Raw genomic sequence first — 20,829 nt, 5'->3', positions numbered from 1 at the left:
GTTATCTAAGTGCTTAGTGTAAAAGCAGAGCAAAATAATAATGGTAATTATAATAATTGAAGGAACTTCTACTGAGCAAGACACTTTAGTAATTTAGGATAGAACAAAATTGTTCATTGACCGTGATAATGATCAAATCATAATGATAGGAAGACCTTCCTGGTTTTCTTAAGAATATTATACAGCATGTTCCAAGACTTGCAAAGAATGCAGAATGAGTAGGTAAAGGTAATGCTGTCATATGAAAAAAATTTTTTCTCATGAGACCCCTAGTAGCTGAGTTATAGGCCTATGAAGTTGCGTAATTAAAACTTATATTTAAATCTATTTTCTAAAGTATACATTCGAACATTATGAATGTTTAATAGATAATTCTACACTACTATATGAAGGCCAGGGGCGGCTCATGGTTAACAGTTCGTTAGCAAAACAATCTAAAGGTAGCAAAAATTATTTTTCAATCCATTCCATCAAATAATCACATAGTAAAAAGTGTACAACTTTTGCGTACACGTGTTTGTTGTATTTTGTTAGTAATTGAAATGAGTGAAATTCAAAACGACAATAATAAAATTTGAAATTCATGTAAAAAATCTCGTTTCCTTTTTGGTATAATTCCGAAGCTACATGAAAAAATCGTGAATACAATGTTCAAGCTGACCACTTGAATGTTTTACGTGTTTCGATTACCAAACGTTCCCTTTTATTTCCAGATTCTCGTTGGGTACCTAAATTATAATTCAAATGGAAACGTTAGCGGGATTAGAAAAAAAAAACACTTACTAATCGGTTTCTAACTCTCCTGTTCGTTACTAAACATTACAAAGTTTATCAGCTACAAAGACAATTTTGTTTTATTTAGTGACCGCTTCAAGCCACTGTGTTAAACGAATTCCAACTTTGAATCAATTAATGCCGGAAGGACAGAAAGGCGGAGTTGTGTTGGAAACCAAACCAGAGATAAATGAAACCTGAACCACTTTCCGGTTTATCTGAAACACTGCCAACTAAGTTGACCAACGACCCTTTGACATACATTTCTATTTGTGTTGTACATTCCGATGGATTTTTCGTAACTTTTATGAATACCTTGTAAATTCACTTACTACTTTTAGTGCCTTTATTCTTGGGGTAATTGTGCATAATTTTTAGACAACAAAAGGAATAAGCATTTATATCTCGGAACTATTTACAACTGCCATTAAAAGTGACACTTCCATAGACAGCCAACAGTGTTAAAAGTGATTGTTTTCGTAAAATCGCGTTAAAAATATTTTTTCCTACGACCGTGCGTTTTAACCCACTTTCCCGCACGAATTTTAGTTTTGAAAGTGTCACTTTCCCGCACTAGTGCGACAAATTATGCAAATTTTGACCTTATTAGATAGCTTTTTACTTCTGAGATTATAACTATTGTTACTACAGGTAAATAAATATTTACGAAATAGTCCATCAAACAAAATTTAAACCTTTTCTAGCTTTTTGTAGCATTTTTAATTTTTTTAAAATATAAAATAATACAGATATTTTTTATATAACCATGTAATCGTTACTAAAACGTCAAAGTTGTTCAAAACATCTTGGAAGTGACCGAATAAGTGCAATCTTCTTCTAAATTAAACTACATTAAACCGAATCCAATACAATAATATTAATTCATCATCAACCGAGGAAGAACTTCCCGAAGCTATTTTGAAGGCTGCAAATGAAACTAATTCCTGCCAACTGACTTAAAACCGTTGCCGTCACCGTCATTGTCATCGTCATCTTTATGCGACCTGCAACCGATGCCATCCATCCTCATCGACGTCATCTACCCTCCAGTTGAAACCAAATAACTCCTCTGGATCGGCAATTCTTACTAGTCTACAGAATGCAACAAATTGTGTTTTCAATATTAATATTTATAATAATTAGTAGTTTTTAGTTACAGTTTTTTATATTGTTATGTTTGCTGGAATAAAATAATTTATGAAAAATGGGTTGGTATACTTTTTTGTATATACGGTCGTAGAAAAAATAATGTTCCTAACACATGCGTAAAGTGTCTTTCCCGCACTTGACCGCTTGCCCGCTCCGCGTCGTTCGGGACAACGTCAGTCGCGTGCGGGAAAGTATCACTTTCCGCACTTGTTAGGAAAATAACTATTTCCTACGACCGTGCGTTTTAACCCACTTTTCCGCACGCATTTTAGTTTTGAAAGTGTCACTTTCCCGCACTAGTGCATATTTTGACCTTATTAGATAATTTTTTACTTCTGAGATTATAACTATTGTTACTACAGGTAAATAAATATTTACGAAATAGTTCATCTATTCATAATAGTTCATCAATTAAATTTAAAACTTTTCTAGCTTTTTGTAGCATTTTTAATTTTTTGAAAATATAAAATAATACAGATATTTTTTATATAACCATGTAATTGTTACTAAAAATTGTTGAAAACGTCTTGGAAGTGACGGAATAAGTGCAATCTTCTTCTAAATTAAACCACATTAAACCGAATCCGATACAATAATATTAATGGATTCATCCGACGAAGAACTTCCCGAAGCCATTTTGAAGGCTGCAAATGAAACTAATTCCTGCCAACTGACTTAAAACCGTTGCCGTCACCGTCATCGTCATCTTTATGCGACCTGCAACCGATGCCATCCTCATCGACGTCATCTACCTTCCAGTTGAAACCGAATAACTCCACTGGACCGGAAATTCTTACTAGTCTACAGAATACAACTTGATGGAATAAAAAAATTTTAGAAAAATGGGTTGGTATACTTTTTTGTATTTACGGTCGTAGAAAAAATAGTGTTCCTAACTCATGCATAAAGTGTTTCCCGCTTGCCCGAATTCCGCTCCGCCGGGACAACTGCAGTCGCAGTCGCGTGCGGGAAAGTATCACTTTCCGTACTTGTTAGGAAAATTTATACATTTTCTTATGATGGAATCATTGAAAATTTGCTCCACAAAATTAATGAGCTCCATTTTTTTTTATTTTTATTGTAACAAACAGATTCGCTGGAGTTCCTACAACATTTTCCAATTTACACCAAACCAAGAAATTAGTGTATGCAATATCGTACTGCTGAGCTGATTTGTTACGTAGGACTCGAAGTTACTCTTCTTGCAGACTCTTCAATATCCACAGGAACAACCAAATCAATTATTCCACTATCAACAAACATATTAAGTAGTCACGAACCAAAAACAAAGGCAAAAATGCAATTTAAATTATTTAAATGTCTTTTTTATTTCTAAACAAGAATTTGTTAGTGATTATTTAAATATTAGAATGCATTTTAAAATTTAATGTCATTCCACATTCGCCCATTTTATTTCGTATTCGTGAATTTGTTCAATTCGACATGCTCATTTCACAAACTTTTTCGCTTACAATGTAGAAAAAAATGAGTAAATGACGTAAAATTTCTCATACGGCCCCTCGTTTCTGAGTTATAGGCCTTCAAAGTTGCGAAATCAGAACTTATATTTATATATATTTACTAAATTATACATTCAAACATTATGGATTTTTGATAAATGATTACGTATGTTGTGATGTGTTTGACGGATTAAATAATTCTACACTACTATCCGAAGGCCAGGGACGGCTCATGCCCAATGGTTAACAATCCTTAACTTTTTTTTAGAACGTCATACATGTCAAGGAAACAGTCTTTACCTTCTTTGAAGCCGGTTCTCCCTTTTCATTCCATTGTTTTGATTGTTTTCTATGTCGAGTGTGAAGTGATGAACCCACGTTGCATTCATGGTTATTAAACGGTCCAAAAATTCGGCTCCATTTTTGTGAAACATTCCCAAACACTCTATGGAGACTGTTCTTGTTTAATTGTGAGCAAACGCGGCACCCATTTTGCGTTCAGCTTTCCCATGTCCAAGTTTTTAGTTAATATGTGATGTGCGCACTTTTTGAAATGCCTACTTAGTCTGCTAGCTCGTGCACTTACAGTCGACGATCATCCAGTACCGTTTGGTGGATTTTCTTCAACATTTCCGGAATCGTCACCTCATTTGGTAAAGCACTGCGATGATGGTGTTCGCAGACCCAGAATACAATCTAGTTCAGCTTTTATATTGGTTGAACTAAGACCTTTCAAATAAAAGTATTGTATCACATAACGATGACCAATTTTTTTCATGTTTACAAATTTACTGAAAACGTTCACTATTCAAGGCTGGCGTCCCCAAACTTGTAACATATACTGTATAGATTATGTACTTTCTAACACAATGACATTTTTCAACAAACTACCGCCGTCTCTGGGTCAGCCAGGTACTTCTTGGACCATTCTGACCCATGGAGAAAAAATAATTTTCCACCCAATCAAGAAAGGTACCATATATACATATTTGTTTCTTATTCTATATTTTATTTATTATTTCCAGGCAACTACTTCAAATAAATACAAAATTTCTATCGTATTTTCAATGCCTATCCTCTAGCGGTAAATCTATAAGTTTGAATAATTTTTCTCGAGACAGCGCTGTCATGGAGCTTTTCCTCGAAAATGTACTATGAATGTTCAAAAAATGTGAATTTAAATCCACAATACAATATTTGAAAGAAAAATCGTTCAATGTCTTACGATCCTAGAATTTGAAAATAAAAAAAATCCATAAATTTCAACGAGAGGTCTCCGGAGAAGCAGTTAAAATTCTAAAAGCAGCGACTCCAAGCGGAAAATAAATTCGAGTCGGCAATAAACATAACAGTAAACTTGATTAAAGGTGGGTGGCTTTTATCACATTTCAAGATTAAGATAAATTTATGCTTCTATTTGCACACGATTCGCATATGCTTAGTTTAATAGGACGTGTCTTTAAAACTCAAGCTTATAGAAAAACCAGCATTCACTTAGATTTGTGAAGAAATAATTTCATTAGAAAAAATATCATATAGAATACAAAGTTTGTTCAAAATTTTTGATGAGTGAATTTTTATAGCACCTATTTCAAGGATGTCACGTACCCCCAAGAAAAAAATAAAAGTTAAGTTATCCGAAACAACCCTCTTCACAGCGCCGCATCATCATCAATTACTTATTTATTATTATGAACTCTAACCTCTTCAAGATATCTTGCTATAAATTTTGAATATGTTTAGTCTGTCTGTAAGTTTTATAGATTCCACTTCAGTTTATTATTAATGTGACAATAATGAACCATAAATATATTTATCTAATTTGCTAAATAAATTGTTTTTAAAAAAGCAAGTTGGTGAATTGAGTTATTTAATTCTACTATAACCGCTGTATTGAGAATTAAATATGACTATTGAACGCATCGACATTAAGTTTAAGAAGAAGACGTCCTTCGGACAAACCTGTTTAGTCGGGGAACTGGCTACATAAAACAGCACCGATAAGATACAAGACGTTTGACCATGGAAACGGGGAACCCGTAATTAGTACATCACCAAGCGGCATTTCTGGCACTCTGTAAAGGTCGTTTATGAAAATGCCCGCCGGTTTTCCCGGGCGAAAAAATGGACTGGAAAACCTCATATGCTACACGGGTGAAAAGTTTCTTGGAGCACCATTGGCCGATAAAAATTACTGAAGGACTTTTCGAAAAGATACAACTGTTTCTAGACATTTAAAAAAAAATGTTAATCGGTTAGTTTCAATGAAGTCAACAAAAATAATTTTCATTTGAGCCGAAAGCGAAAAGTTCATTTTACAAGTCGTTGATTTTACTCATTTTTTTCGGAGGTTTTCCGACCTGTGACGCTTCTGGCGTTATTACACCACTCTTAGTTAAGATCTCAAAAATCAAGTAAAAAAATTTGAAGTGTATACCACGTGAGGTTTTTCTGATGAAGTTTCCGGCACTTTTGGTCGCTTCTAGCGAAGGTTTCCCGACATACAAAGCTTCTGGCACTATTACACCACTACTAGTTAAGAGTCCGGCCTCACGTTCCACTAGGTTTCACTCGTGTACCATATCAGGTTTTTCGGACGAATTTTTTGACACTTCCGGGCACTTCTGGCGAGACTTTTCCAACCTCCAAAACTTCTGGCGTTATTACAGCGTTCTTATTTGAGGTTCGGACCCCACGATCTAAGAGATTTTGCTCGTGTACCATATGAGGTTTTCCAGCCCCATTTTTCGCTCGGGAAAACCGGCTGGCATTTTCATAACCGACCTGTACAGAGTGCCAGAAATGCCGTTTGGTGATGTACTAATTACGGCTCCCCCGTTCCCAAGCTCTGGGACTAGTTGGATCAAACAGATAATTAATTATTCGAGAATTGATAGAAGAACTTAAACTTTTGTACGGATACGTGCGAAGCTTTGGACATTTGCAAATTCACGAATGAATGTTAAATATGTCTCGAAACTTTCGACTGACTAACAAAAAAAATAGTGTTTCAATTCGCTTCATCCAGATCTGGATTTTATTGCCAAAATGGTTACTGAAGATTGGTATGACCCTGAATTCTCAATGGAAAAGAGTGACTCACCTTAACCTGGAAAGAACTGTCAATCAAAATCTTTGATTATAATAATATAGAGCTATAAGAGTTCGTTGCTTTGAGGAAAACAAAACTTTCAAAACTTTTTAGGAGTAGATACATACCTGCTCCATAGCTCTATTTTTTATTATAATAATGTACAGAAATACAAAACGTTTTTTGTTTTATGTTATATTGGCCATAAAAAACTTTCCGATCCGTTTTACTGAGCAGAATTAGCACCGTGTATATTTTCTAAATCAAGATAAAGCAGATAAAATCGATTTCTAGATAGAATAGAATAGGAAAATAGAACTTTTTTTCGGTTATAGACCCAATACAAACCTGTATATGATTTATTAAGGTGGAACTTATTTACTAAAACAATTTTGAAAAATTGACAATTGAATATTTAGAAAACGGCCAATTTTACGAAAAATACGTACTGAATATTTTTCAAAGAACTTCAAACATCCATCAAAATGAGCCTTTATAGGACTTTGTAATACACTGAATAAGGGAGTTATGACGAAAATAAGATAGAATCCTTTCATTCCATGGAAAAAAATCATTTCAACCGTTGATATTCTCAACCTAATTGAAATAAAATGATATAAATTTGCAAATCTTTAATTAAATACAAATAATAGGATCAAGAAGTTTGAATGGTTAAGAGAGCTGGATTCTGAAAAAAATTTTGGCTACAAGGGAGAAAGCATTTTTTATTTTTTTTTTAAATTAAAAACAAAATAAAAAAAATATCAAAGATACGTTAAAGCTACTAGAGAACAAAGAGTTGGACTTTTTTTGATGAAAATTTTGTTTTTTATTTTTTTCTTAACTTATATAACCTTTTCAAGTTCATAGTGTACTATAGGTACCATTTTGGAGCCCTTTGAACGTTTCCCATTTAAAATTGAAGGGGTTCAATGTATTCCAAACCTTTTAAGCCTAATAGATAATAAATTTGCTTACAAAATGGTTGTTTTGCAATAAGGGATCATTTATAAGGGTAAAAAATTTGTGATGAAGAAACATTTGAGTTGAATACAATAAAAAGAACACTTTTAATAAAAATTAATTAAGATGAAGTACTAAATTTGTATTAAAAATTTTCTTTTTATCATATTCAACGCAAATGTTTCTTCATCACCAAATTATCACAAAATATAGCCTATACCTATATGTGCAAATTATTGAAATGGGTGAAAACTACCCCTTATTGTCAAAATTCAATAAAATAAAAGTTAAACCATGTAGAAAGTAAAAAAAAACATTTTTAGGATTAAAATAAAGATCGCATGATGTTTGAAAAAACTGTTTATGTTATTCAACCCTGTATTAATGTATAACAATCCTTGAAAACCAAAGCCCTTATATGATAAAATTGAAAAAAAACAATCAAAGTAAGATAAAGTACTATAATTGTTTTTTTTTTTTCATTTATACAGGGTTTGTATAAAGATGTTCAAAGTTAAACTTTATAAATATCAAATTTCTTCATTTTTTCAAACAGAACCACTTGGTTTTTTCTATTTTAATACATTCAGGGGTAAAAAATAAGGGAAATTTACGTATACTTTCCTATATCTAAACCTTACCGTTATCCAGATATTAAATATTTTCTGTAAGTTTTTGTCACATTCATTAAAAGCAAATATGTACATAATCTTCGTTATTAAATTGAGAACGAACCAATTTAACGATTTTCGAAAGTATCAAAAATTGACTAATGACAATTAAATAAGTGTCATTTATTACAAAGCCTACTAAAAGTGTATATAAAAAATTAAAATTTGTTAAAAAATAAAATAATTTAAAAACTCAAATATCTCTGAAACGACTAGACTAGACGACTAGAGCTAAACAAATAGAATTTGATTTGATTTTTTGTACAGACTTTAAACTTAAAGGAAAATACATGTTTATTTCTTAGTGCTTGTATCAACAGATCAAAATAAAAATTAGACTACACCTGAATCTCTAAAAATTTACAGAAATCATTTAATATCTGGATAACGGTAAGGTTTAGGTATAGTATATATGAATTTGCCTTATTTTTTACCCCTGAATGCATTAAAATAGAAAAAACCGGGTGGTTCTATTCAAAAAAATAAATAAATTTGATATTTATAAAGTTAAACTTTGAAAACTTTTTATACACACCCCGTATAAAATGAAAAATTTTTCAACATAAATTGAGATATGTCTGATCTTGCTAAGAGCAACCGAACAAAACCATTTCCATATCTTTAAGGGTATCCTCGTAAAAAAATAATTTATAAGGGTCTGCAACGGTCAATTTTTGTACAAAAAAATTAATAACTCGAAAAAATGTATTAATATACAGGTTGTTCTAGTTAAAATAACAAAGTTACAGTCGATTTCCGGTTCTACCGGAAATCGGTCATCTTTGAAAATATTTTAGTTGAAAAGATCGTATCCGAAAACTCAAAAGTAGAAATTTTCATGATTCTATTACAAGTATTTTGCCATATACAGATAGTTTTAACTCGTCGTGGGACACTCTGTATAGTGTATGATATCATTTATATATTTCTGTTGGTAAGACCTTTTATCATAACAAAAGTCTATCGCAAATAAAAGTTTATTACACGAAAATATGGGTCAACTCCATTTATGCATGTTTGTCAACGAAAACCGCTTTATAGCCCACGGGATAAAACATTAATCAAAAGCAATCTACCATGCTGTGGTAGTTACTTACTGCGGCATTGTAAATTATCAGGTATTTTTATCCTGGTTTTTGTTAATACCAACAATATTTAAGAGCGACGTATCCGCCAGGATATAATTCAAAACATGATAAATGAGAATTAAAAAATTACTAAACGAAATCCTCAAATTACCAAACTCAATTGTATCACAAGAGCTTTGAAAATCATCGATTGGCTTTGATCACCGCGTTGTAACCATATTCTCTTTTTTATCAAAAATTTCTGCTCTGTTAAAAAAAACGTTGTTGATGTTATTCAATAGCTTTTGAACTTCGTTTTTGGTGAAAATTTATCAATTTTGTTAAAAATGGTTTCCAAACTTGTACTACGAATAAATAGAATTTCTTTTAATATAATTACAAATGCAACTAAAAAAACTATTAGCACAGTGGTGGACCATAAAAGTAACGCTATTAAAAGTTCAGAAAGTAGCTAAGCAGAAGCGAGAGCAACATTAAATATTTAGATTATTCTGTAATAATATTAAGTTTTGAATTAGTTTATTCTACAAAATAAAGTTCCATTCTAATAATTACCAAAACAAGAACAAATACATTTCGAAATAAATGTCATATATGTAACTTTGTAGAGAAACGATTTATGATTACAATTTGTGAAGTAGCAGAGACTTGACAAAAACTGACAAAGGACGAGGCTCCTAAGTGATATTGATGCTCTCTCTTCATCGTTTCGTGTATTCTGTGACACTGCACAGCTTCCGACCAATTTATTATGATTTAATCAATAAAAGCGAGACTATATTGTGTTTTCTCGGGGCACTAAATAAATGAGATTCCGAATAACTGTTAGAGGTAAATAAGCAGCTCGTAAGAGCTTTCTCCATTTGTTTTTAATGCACCAGTATAGAATGTCGCTTATTGAATTTCAACATAGTTATGCCCCGAATTTATTGTCAAAACATAAATAATAATATTTCCAGTAAACAAGTCCGCAAATTATCGCGGAATTCGGGAAAAGATTATATCGATTTGATTTCAATTGGCAAGTGATTGTGCATTTTGTTGCATTGTAACATACTGAGCCCTTAAAGAAGAAAAAGAAGCATGCTTACGAATTAGGCAAACGGATTCAAAGATGAATAAGGAAGGAAAAGTCAGAATTTTTAAGCTATTAAAGAAATCCCTGCAGTGATCCCTGCTGTTTAGTCCGACTAAATATCAGACAGCTCTATATTGTATTTTGAAAATTCGCTTAAAATTGAGTCACACCACATGTACCCCAGACGGAAAGGGTATATCGAAGATGCGACTCAATAAAGGCATAATAAACTGTTGAGGAGGTAAGATAAATTCAGTTATTTGGAATGGAAGATAGGCAATGTCGTTTATAAACAGAAGAAACAAAATACGGCCTAGTACTTAGCCTTGGGGATCTCCACATTCTATTGGCTTGCAAGAAGACATCGTTGTTTCAACCCTCACAAGCTGACTTTTGTTGGTAAGGTGCAGCATTAACCATGCGAGAAGTGTTAATTAAAGTTGTAAGGTAAAACATTTTCAATGAAAGTCCATCAGTTCCGGATGAGTATTTACTTTGTCATTAATTGTACTACGAATCTCTGCTAAAGTTACGGGCATAAAGAAGAAACTGTGTAAGTTGGCATTGGCATCAGGGAGATATGAAAGGGGATCATAAGAAGGAGTTATAAAATTTGATAAATATTCGGCTACTTTCACAAAGTAATTATTGAGGTTACCAGTTACCAGTATCATGCTCGATGAAGAAACCTATTATTAACGATGAACGACGTTTCTTTAGAAACATTACGAGAATTTTCTTAAGTGAGATCAAGATCGCATGAAGATATACGTAAACCTTTAGTGGACCGAGGTTCATTTTTATGAATCTAGAAATTCCTAGAAGTCCACATCACCAGAGAGTATGTTCCAGTCAATTGTTTGACAACGGTGCTTGAAGTTTTGAAAACTTTTCTTCGATAATATGCGGCATAATTTGCGAGAAGCATTTTTAGTATTGGATTTTACCGAAAATTTTGTTAATACTGCTTCATGATCGGAGAAACCTGAATTAAAGACAGTACAGTCGGTGGATTCTGGATCATACGATGACACGACATAGTCTATAGTATTAGAACTGGTTTTAGCTAATCCGGTTGGTGCTGACCATACCAAAAGAATCGAAACTTGACTGAAGATATTGTTGACCCCCACACACACTGGAATAATCAATATTGATGTCGCCACATAGAATTAATTTACTTTTTAGAGGTAAGGACTCCAATAAGATCTATGTGGACAATGCTAGGAATAGGGATGAAATTGTGAAGAGATTAAAGACAACAAGGAACGATAAAAGACGCGAATTACAATATACAGTATCTCTCTTGGAATAAAAATGAAAATGCTGAGACGCTACGTCTTTTCTGTCCTGTTTTAAGGAGTTGAGTACTTAACCTTGAACGAAGATATGAGCAAAACATTCGAAATGTAGCTTTCTGGACGAATACTCAATATTCCCTGGATCGCTCATTTATCAAATGAAGAAATGAAGACAAGAAAATGTTAAGTTGAGATGTATATGCCCAATGTCCCATAGCTCCGCCGGCAACGCGTAAAGGGATTACCTTCATGACCAATTTTATCCTTTATAAGGATTGAAACATTAAGAAATATTAAGAATATCGTTTATCCTTTGAGATGGAAGTTAGGTTAAGTTTAAGCCGTTGGTGATATTCATACTGCACACACTGTTTACACTACCACTACACTAAAAAAAATGTGTCCAATAATAAATTGTTAGATGCATTTAAAAGCATTAAAATTGTGAGAATAGTTTGAATAAAGACAAAAAGTCTATTCTTTACAAACCACTATACAGTTTAATAGTTAAAGGATAAATTTCAAGAATCCCGCCAAGGAGGTTTTTCCTGTGGAATTATTTTTTGCAGGAGAAGGTTTATTGGTAGTGAAATTTGGTATAACACAGATAAGTGAAGTTTCTAGATTTCAATTTACCTTCAGTGAGTGTTGGTGCAGTGGTAATGTAAACAGTGTGTACTGGAAGTTAGGTTAGTTTATATATTTCAATCTTTAGTGATAATTTTCTACTTTTTGGATGTGATTCAATACAAATTGATCCTATCATGTACGATAAAAATATTCTCATTTGTTTGACTAGAACGATCCAATTCAAAAAGTTTACTATAAAATCGCAACGTCGGCAAAGTAGTTAAAAGGACGGAGACGGATGCATTTAGTCAAGTACTCAACTCAGTGCTCGTTTCAGTTGTGGTTACGTTGTTACATTTGAATTCTGAACAGACAACTTAGTTTCTAAAGGTAATGGACAATTCCAGCTCGTGGTAATATTACTTCAATGTTGAGGAGCGCTGTAATTCGTTCGTAAATTATAGACAACTGCCAGTCACGGTGCCAAAGATGTAGTGTTTTACCAGGGACGTCTTAATAAACTTTAGTCTATAATTTATATCCGGAAGTTTGTTAAATATAGAACAGGAAGCATTTCACGTGGAGCTAACAGTAAAAAAAGTTTTGAAACTTTTTCATTATTGAATAAATTCTACTGTCGTAGGACCAGACCATTTTATTTTAACTTGTGAAAAGAGGAACAAATATCAAAGTACCAAAAAGGGAGAATTTGTCTAATTAGGAAACTGGTGACCCATAACTAAGAAAACGACTAAATGACAAAGAACACACAAACCTAGCAGGATTCAGAAGTGGTAACTCTTGCATTGACCATATTACGGCAGTGGGAAAGATACTGAACTTCGAAAAAGCATTTGACTGGATAAACAGAGAAGGAATGTGCAGAATCTTGAAGGCGCAATGACTATCAGATAAGTACACCAGAATAGTACTTTTATAATAAATTGCACAGCCAGGATACATCACGAAGGACAATTATCCCAGCAAATCAAAATAAAAAAGAGAGTGAGGAAGGGATGTACCTGTCACCAACTTTGTTTAACGTCGTATTAAATTATATGATAAGGAAAACAGAGGATAGAAGGTCAGGAATCAACTGTAACCTATTGGTAAAACTGGAGGAATTTTAATTCGCAGATGATATATAATTATTAACAACAAATTGGAATCACGTGCAAAAGAAAACTAACAGGATAACTCAACACAATTTGGTCTTAACATAAACAGCAAAAAAGACATTAAGACCCAGCAAAAACAATACCGAAAGCGCCATATACCTTAACCATAACCATATGAAAAACTTTTTTATCAGTGGTTTTATAAAAAAAAAGTTATTCTTGAAAAAAGTTCTGCATGGTCTAAAAGCTAATATGCAAATATCAGATATCAATTTTTTAAAGTGGTATACAAGGTTTGTCAAAAAATTGTTATAAAGTTGTTTTGAATTGAAAGTTATATTCAAATATGCAATTACATTTATTATGAAAATTGTGAATGTGATTGTCAGAGTGAGTTGTTGTTTATAACATTACAATAAAAATGGGAAATTCACCAAATAGTGAAAAAAATAGAAATTTTTAGAGACAATTATAAAATACATAGTGAGGCCACAAATATTTTTAATAATAAACATCCGTATAGAAACATTAGGCATTCAACAGTTACGAAAATTTTAAATAAATTTAAGGCTTGTGGAAGTATAAAAAATAAATTAAAGAATAAACGCCGAAAACGGGTTGCGATTGAAGACACTGAATTTGAAGACTCAAAAATGCCATTAAAAAAAGAGCCTCTGCAATCCAAACTACTTTAGTAAGTAAAAATACAGTGGCAAATATTTTGAAAGGTAATAAATATCATGCATACAAATTGTAAATTGTACACACCTTACTATCAAGGGATTAGGATATTCGTTTTTAATTCTGCGCTCTGATCCAAGTAAAATTGGAAGAAGACCCGTTTTTTACAATAACTATAATATTTTCCAATGAGGCAACATTTTCTTCAAATGGTCTAATAGTAATCCAAACTTTGTAATTAAAACTCGGAATCAATATTCTTTAAAACGAACGGTGTGGTGTGTATAAAAATAAATTAGTTAGACATTCCTAAAATGCCACACAAAACTTACAATTATTAGAAAATCAAGTAAGTGATTTTTTGCAAGACCTTCCATTACAAGAATGTATAATAATTTGGTTCCAGCAAGACGGTTTTTCCATCCATAGTACGTTAAACGTTAGAGTACTACTTGAAAATATGTTTAATTGGAAGGTGATTTACAGGTATTTTACAATATTTTTTGGACACCTAGGTCTGCTGATTTCACTACCCTTGATTTTTTTATGGGGTTATTTGAAACAGCAGGTTTATTAGCGAGGGCCGTTTGATGATTTAGACCTTTTGAAGATTATTTTTGAAGAATTCCAAAAAATTACTCGAAATATGATACGGGGAGTGGTAAAAGAGTTTGACAAAAGAAAAATTAAATGTTTACAATGAGAAGGTGGATTTGTCGAAGCTGTAGGACATCGAATTAAAATTTAATTATGTTTGTTTCTGTTTAATAAATATTATTTGTATGGATTTTTCAATTTCTACGAGTACAATAAATAATTATTATGCATTCATTACGTATGTATATTGCAAGGTTGTTCAAAAACAGTAATAAATAGAAAGGTTATCATATTTTTAACAAGTGAGAGAGATAAATTGTATCCAGCCATAATAATTAATACGGGATGATTAGTAAATAATCACAAAACCTGAATTTCCATAATAAATGGCTGTAATTGCATATTTGAATATAACTCTTAATTCAAAACAGCTTTACTCCATAACATTTTTATGAATTGTGAAAAATATACACAAAATTCAAATTTTTTAACAAACCTCGTATACTGCTTCAAAAAATTGATATCTGAAGATTGCATTTCAACTTTTGGACTATGCAGAACTTTTTATCAAGAATAACTTTTTTTCATAAAACCACTAATAAAAAAGTTTTCCATATGGTTCCAACTAAAGTAGACACACTGTATATAAGAAATGTAGTGAGTCGAACGATTTTGCTATTTAGGCGGCATAAATTGTACACAAAGAGGTATTAAAAATTATATCGAAACAAGAATAGGCCTGGCACAAAAAGACGGTTCAAGACCAATGTAAAATCTGTTCTGCTCTGGCCGAAACTTGAACATATGACAGAAAGAAGTTTCAGAAAATTTAAACAGGTGTCTACCAGTTGCCTGCAAAATTTTTCGGCCAAACAGGATAAGTAATTAACACCTTTGGAACATAACTCAAGAAGATAAAATAGACGTAACGGCTACGAACAAAAATTGAGATGAATATATCAGACACTACAGAAACTAGCTACAAACATAACCAGATAAACCTTTAATAGTAACACAACAGGCAAAAGAAGTAGAGGGTAACGTGTATGCACATGTACGAAATATCAGAAAAGAACTACAACAGTTAAACTTGGAAAGAAGCTACGAAAATATTAAAAAGCGGAAGAAAATGAAGAACCATAGTTAACAAAATTTGATGAAACCCACGACGCATGAGGATAGCGAAAACATCGTTTAACCACATCTTCTGGAACACTGAGAGGAACCCTTTGCTTTACTATATGACGATGATGATAAAACGTGCCATATGATACAGAAACATTATACGAATTATAAGAATGTTATAACCATTCGTTTAAAGATACTAAAGGACGTAGATACATTTTTCCTTGTCTTGGATATGGTCAAGTTTTTCACATTGATACTAAAATAATGCATCCTTGCTGGATATTTTAGCACCTTGCTTCTATATGTACATACTACCAGAATGTTGAACTTGTGGTGGCAGTAGGAAACATCGATTCTTCTACTGCATACACCATCTTATAAAGAGTAGCTACTGATAATGATGTGCCTCAATTGTTGCCCACACAATTTTGTACCTTGATGACTTTAAAATCTTCTAAAGTGAATGTTATGTTTCTGGACTTGAATCCTTCCAGCAGATAAATTCATTAATAGCTTCTGTAAAAAACCAGTAATCTACTTTAAAAAGCTATAAGAAACAATACCGGATCTTGAGTCAATGATACTTGCCGCTTTCCATCTGGTTAACTTGTATGTATATAATGTAAGTGTATATATATATAAAGACAAAATACAAGAAGTTGAATGAAAATTATGGTTAATTTGCAAAGTTTATTAATAACGTGAAGAGACTGATGTTGTAGAGAGTATTCTATATATAATAAAAATGACAACAAGATCCACTTCAAAGTAATTACCTTCCGCACTAATACACCGGCTTCAGCAATTTTTCCAGGCATTTTAACAAGTCTTTAACTGTAACTTCGACAGCACCCTCGTCACTGTTGTTTCTTTGTCCTCAATCGAATTTAAATTCGTTCCTTTAACGACGTTCCCAATTCTTGGGAAGAAAAAGAAGTCGTAGGGTAACATAGGGTTATTGTAGTAACGTCGAATTTCTATGGAAGCTAAAAACTGTATAGTAGCAGGATGCGTTGTCGAGATGCAGTACCCATTTGTTCGGAATATCTAAGCGAAATCTATTTCGATATCTATTAGGTATTTCCCGATAAAATCTTCCTCTCTACTCATAGTTCATATGTGTGGACGGTCGTTGATGCCGTAGAGCTCATAGGCCTTCAGAGAGGCCCGCCGTGCTCCACTTCATGTCCCTTGAGAAGCCGATCAGGCGCTTTGGCTTAAACCCTTTGATGTCGTTAGGCAGGTTGTGAGGTTTGTCCAGGTGCAGTTTAGGCCTCCTCCTCCATGCACCAGCGGCACTGTGAATCATCCATGATGCCCATGGTATGAAGGTGACGTCTTAGATGGCAGTGTCCGGTTAGAAGTCTGGTCAATAGTCTGATTTCGCGCCTATTTAGTTGGAGCAGTTGTTTGGTGAGAGACTAACGGGGTTCATCTTAAGAGCCTTCGCTTGTCTCATGCCAGGGGTCTCCATCCATCTCTGCGGAGCTCTCCTTGCGAGAAGGCCACCAGATATTGAAGGACTTTCTTAGAAACCAGCACTAGCCTAGAGCTTACCATTACAGCCGTTATAGCTTGTATGGCAGCTCTGCTATCTGTGCAGATCGAAATAACTGCGTTCCTGTGGTATCGATTGTTTCTTGCACGTCCACATTCTAGAACCGTCTGTGTACCAGGTAGCTCCATTATTCAATATAGCGGGCTTGGAATCACCATTCCACTGCTCACGATCAATGACTTGTTCCTCCAAACCCTTATTATCAACGGACGAAGGCGTCATTTGGTCGCTGCCCATCGGAATGATTGGGCATTAACCTGTGGCCTGCGCCCAGATTTTTGCAGCGCCAATCGATTCATCCCATAGTTCTTTGTGGATGTTTAGCCTGTTGGCTGTTCTCATGGTTTCGAATTGTATCGCAAGAGCCAGTGCTGGAAGGTCTAGTAAAACCTCTTGAGCCTTAGTTTGGACTGTACGCATGGATCATATGATACTGATGCACGCAAGACGTTGGATTCTGTCCAGTCGTGCTTCTGTTCGCTTTCTCCGTGCAGGGTCACCATATATGAGAATAGGTTTGACCATTGAGGTATAAATTTAGCGGAGGGACTTAAGTGAATACCCCATTAATGCTCAGAGAGCGCAGGTGGCCTTTTTTATTTTATTGTCCAGTTTTCTCTGGGTTAATCCTCATCTCTTCGAACTGGCACAACAGTCCAATGTGCTCTCCACCCTCCTCACCAGGTGGGGCAGAGCCAGGTCCAACTTTCATCATCCGTAATAATGCGATCTAGCAGATTAGAATCCAAATAGTTTTATGCGATTCGATTTTTTTTAAATAACTAACATTGAGTTCAAATCTGACGGCTTAGCGGTTGATATTTAGTTTTGTCTGCTATGTGAGACCATTATGATTCATGGAGACGAAGCAATCATGTTGAAATAAGCGTTTGTTTTCTTTATATACCTAATTAAATTTATACTAAAAATAATTTATATGTATTCCTTCATAATAAGTTAGGTTCCTCATATTCGTATTTATAATTATTTATCCAAACAAAAGAAAATAAAATACAGTTAATTAATGGGCCATTTCCTTTGTGATTTTTTTTTTGTGAAATCTCTACGGAGGCATGTAAATACGGGTCTTTTCAGTTACGGAGAATTCGGGGAGATTGATATATGAGATCTAGGAGTGAACAGATTGATACCCTTGAAACTGATTCCAAAAAGGGATATAAAAAGCCGGTTTATAAGATCACGGTTTGATCTATACTATCATTAATTCCTAAATGTTCCGACTGAACAAATTTCTTTCCTTTGGCAATAGAATCGATAATTTCACAATAGTATATGTTAATCTTAATGAATATGTCATTAAAGATGATTAAAAGATAAAATAACGACATAAAATAGTTAATGAGAATTTTGAAAAATATCAACAAGGAAGATTACGTCTCCTGGAATTGAGAGCAAAAGAGGTAATTTCGATTTTGTTGGAAATAATACGATTTCTTCGTAAAGTGACACGATTGACAAGTGAACACTTTTGCTAGAATCCCAGGGGCATTGCTAAATATCTAAATCTAAAAAACTGTTGTTTTTTAGATCATCAGCTACTCTACTGGTAAATGGTTGAGATGATATCACACAATAATAACTATACGCGTGTTGGAAGAGTTCCAACATTACCGAAGGCTATGTAGCTTCAAGCTCTTGCGTTGTAAGGTTTTCTATGCAATTAATACCGCCTACCAACTTTCTAGTTTGTTGCTGAGTGAAAAAACCCTCCTTGAACTTGCCATTACTAGGAAAAGACTTGTCTCTTCACCCTATTTATTGATAGCTTCCATATTTAATGTGGAGCGAAGACAAAAGGTCATTTTTTAGGTCCACAAGAGACACAACTAACATCTTCATCATTTCCCAAAAGAATATCTTATGGCAGATTGCATAGATGTGAGTATTTTGCACTAGTACGAAAAGCAAATGGTCTTTGTGGTGCCATTATCTGCAGAATATCATTTCGTACTACTTCAAGCATTAGTTTATAGTGAGAAATGTTAATTATATCGTATAATTCATCAGAAAGTTATCCCAACATGTACAAACATTCCTAATATTTGATTTGACGTAGGGGCTGGAAACTTCCGATCCCTCTATAGCTTCGATTATTGTATTGGTAGCGATAAACCGTCTACTAGATCACCAGATCCAAATTCTTCATACTTTTTCTCGGGATTATTGATAGAAAACTTTTTATTTGAACCTGTGACCACTAAAACTGGTCTGAACACCACGAAAATCAATATATCGAAGGTACAGCTTGCATATGTGTAACCAGGACCAAGAGAACATACCCATCAGCTCTAGAAGTGATTCTTAATCTTCCACCTCTCCATATATCATTGAAAAAAGCACACTACAGAGTGTTCATACATTAATTCGTTATTGATGTTTCATAATTCAGTTTTGGATCTTTGTTATGAATAACTCAGTAGTTAAAGTCAATTTCATAGAACTTGTATTGGTGTACTATTAGAAAAGAAAGGAAGAGCATCAGTTCACCACTCACTATTCATCTCTACTCAATTTTAATTGGTATTTATAGATAGAGTTGATACTAAAGATCCAATTAGAAGCTTCCATACCGCGCTTCCTCTATCTTTAGTATTAACTTCATGGTCAATTTTGAGACATCTTTCACAACATATTATCTGTGCTAGACCACCGATACCAACAAATATATAATCAACGATACATAGGTAAGAAATTTTTAAACGATTACCATAAAATAATTACCCTTATCATGATTAGTTTGCGTATGTGTTGTATGTGAGATCAAAGATGAGTTCTCGTACTGTACACGATCACATATCAATGCAAATGTCTATATGTCAAAGATAAATATTGTCGGAGACAGCTGTCCTATTTAGAGGCCCTCTATCTCCATAGAGATTGGCGATAAACAAACTGACTCTAATATTACAATAGTTATTAGATTCAGTATGAATTCATTGCGTATTTGATTATAAAATTTTTTCTAGTAATTATAAGATTTTAAAAAAATGTGTTTTATTCTTTGAATACCAGAGATCGCCCTCCACGAAGTTCTTAATGTCTCTAAGGTGATATATCCAGAAGAAACAAATACTGAAGATAGAATAGAACCTTGTCAATTAGTATTTTATTCTAATTATAGGACTAGCTTTTATAATATGGAAAATAATCAAAAACAAATTGACACGGAAGGAACTTTATGGCAATCAAGTTGTCAATATGAAGAATCATCAACAGAAATTCGATTGTGCAATGAGCAAGACAAGAAACATCCACTTCATTCGCCTTATTTAACTATGAGTGATTTCTGATTCATAAATAAAAAGATGTGAGAAAAAATTTTAAAAATCTTTTGGAGGGAAAGAATAGAAACGAGATTGGAAACAAAGAAATTGAAAAACAAGCAGGAGGAGCACTAACCCAAACAGAAAAATGAAATATGTACAAAAAATATCCAGCAGACAATATGGAAACCAAAACAGTCTAATTTGGTTATGTGTGATTTCTGGTTCACTTATAAACATGGAAAATACGAGGGAAGATATAATAACCAACGAAGAAGGTGTCATGGAAAGGTAGAAATAATATTTTAGGAAGGTTTT

General features: G+C 33.4%; 1 protein-coding gene across 1 annotated transcript in view; it reads left to right on the top strand.

The window, feature by feature from the left end:
• The window catches only part of LOC130445025 (hemicentin-2-like), a 517,421-nt gene that overhangs the window by 453,845 nt on the left and 42,747 nt on the right, over nt 1-20,829 (top strand). The gene's annotated exons all lie outside the window — the stretch shown is intronic.

This window comes from Diorhabda sublineata, chromosome 6, assembly GCF_026230105.1.
Source record: "Diorhabda sublineata isolate icDioSubl1.1 chromosome 6, icDioSubl1.1, whole genome shotgun sequence".
NCBI classification, from domain to species: Eukaryota; Metazoa; Arthropoda; class Insecta; order Coleoptera; family Chrysomelidae; genus Diorhabda; species Diorhabda sublineata.
The sequence above is the reverse complement of the archived record's forward strand: the minus strand, read 5'-3'. Positions and strand labels throughout refer to the sequence as shown.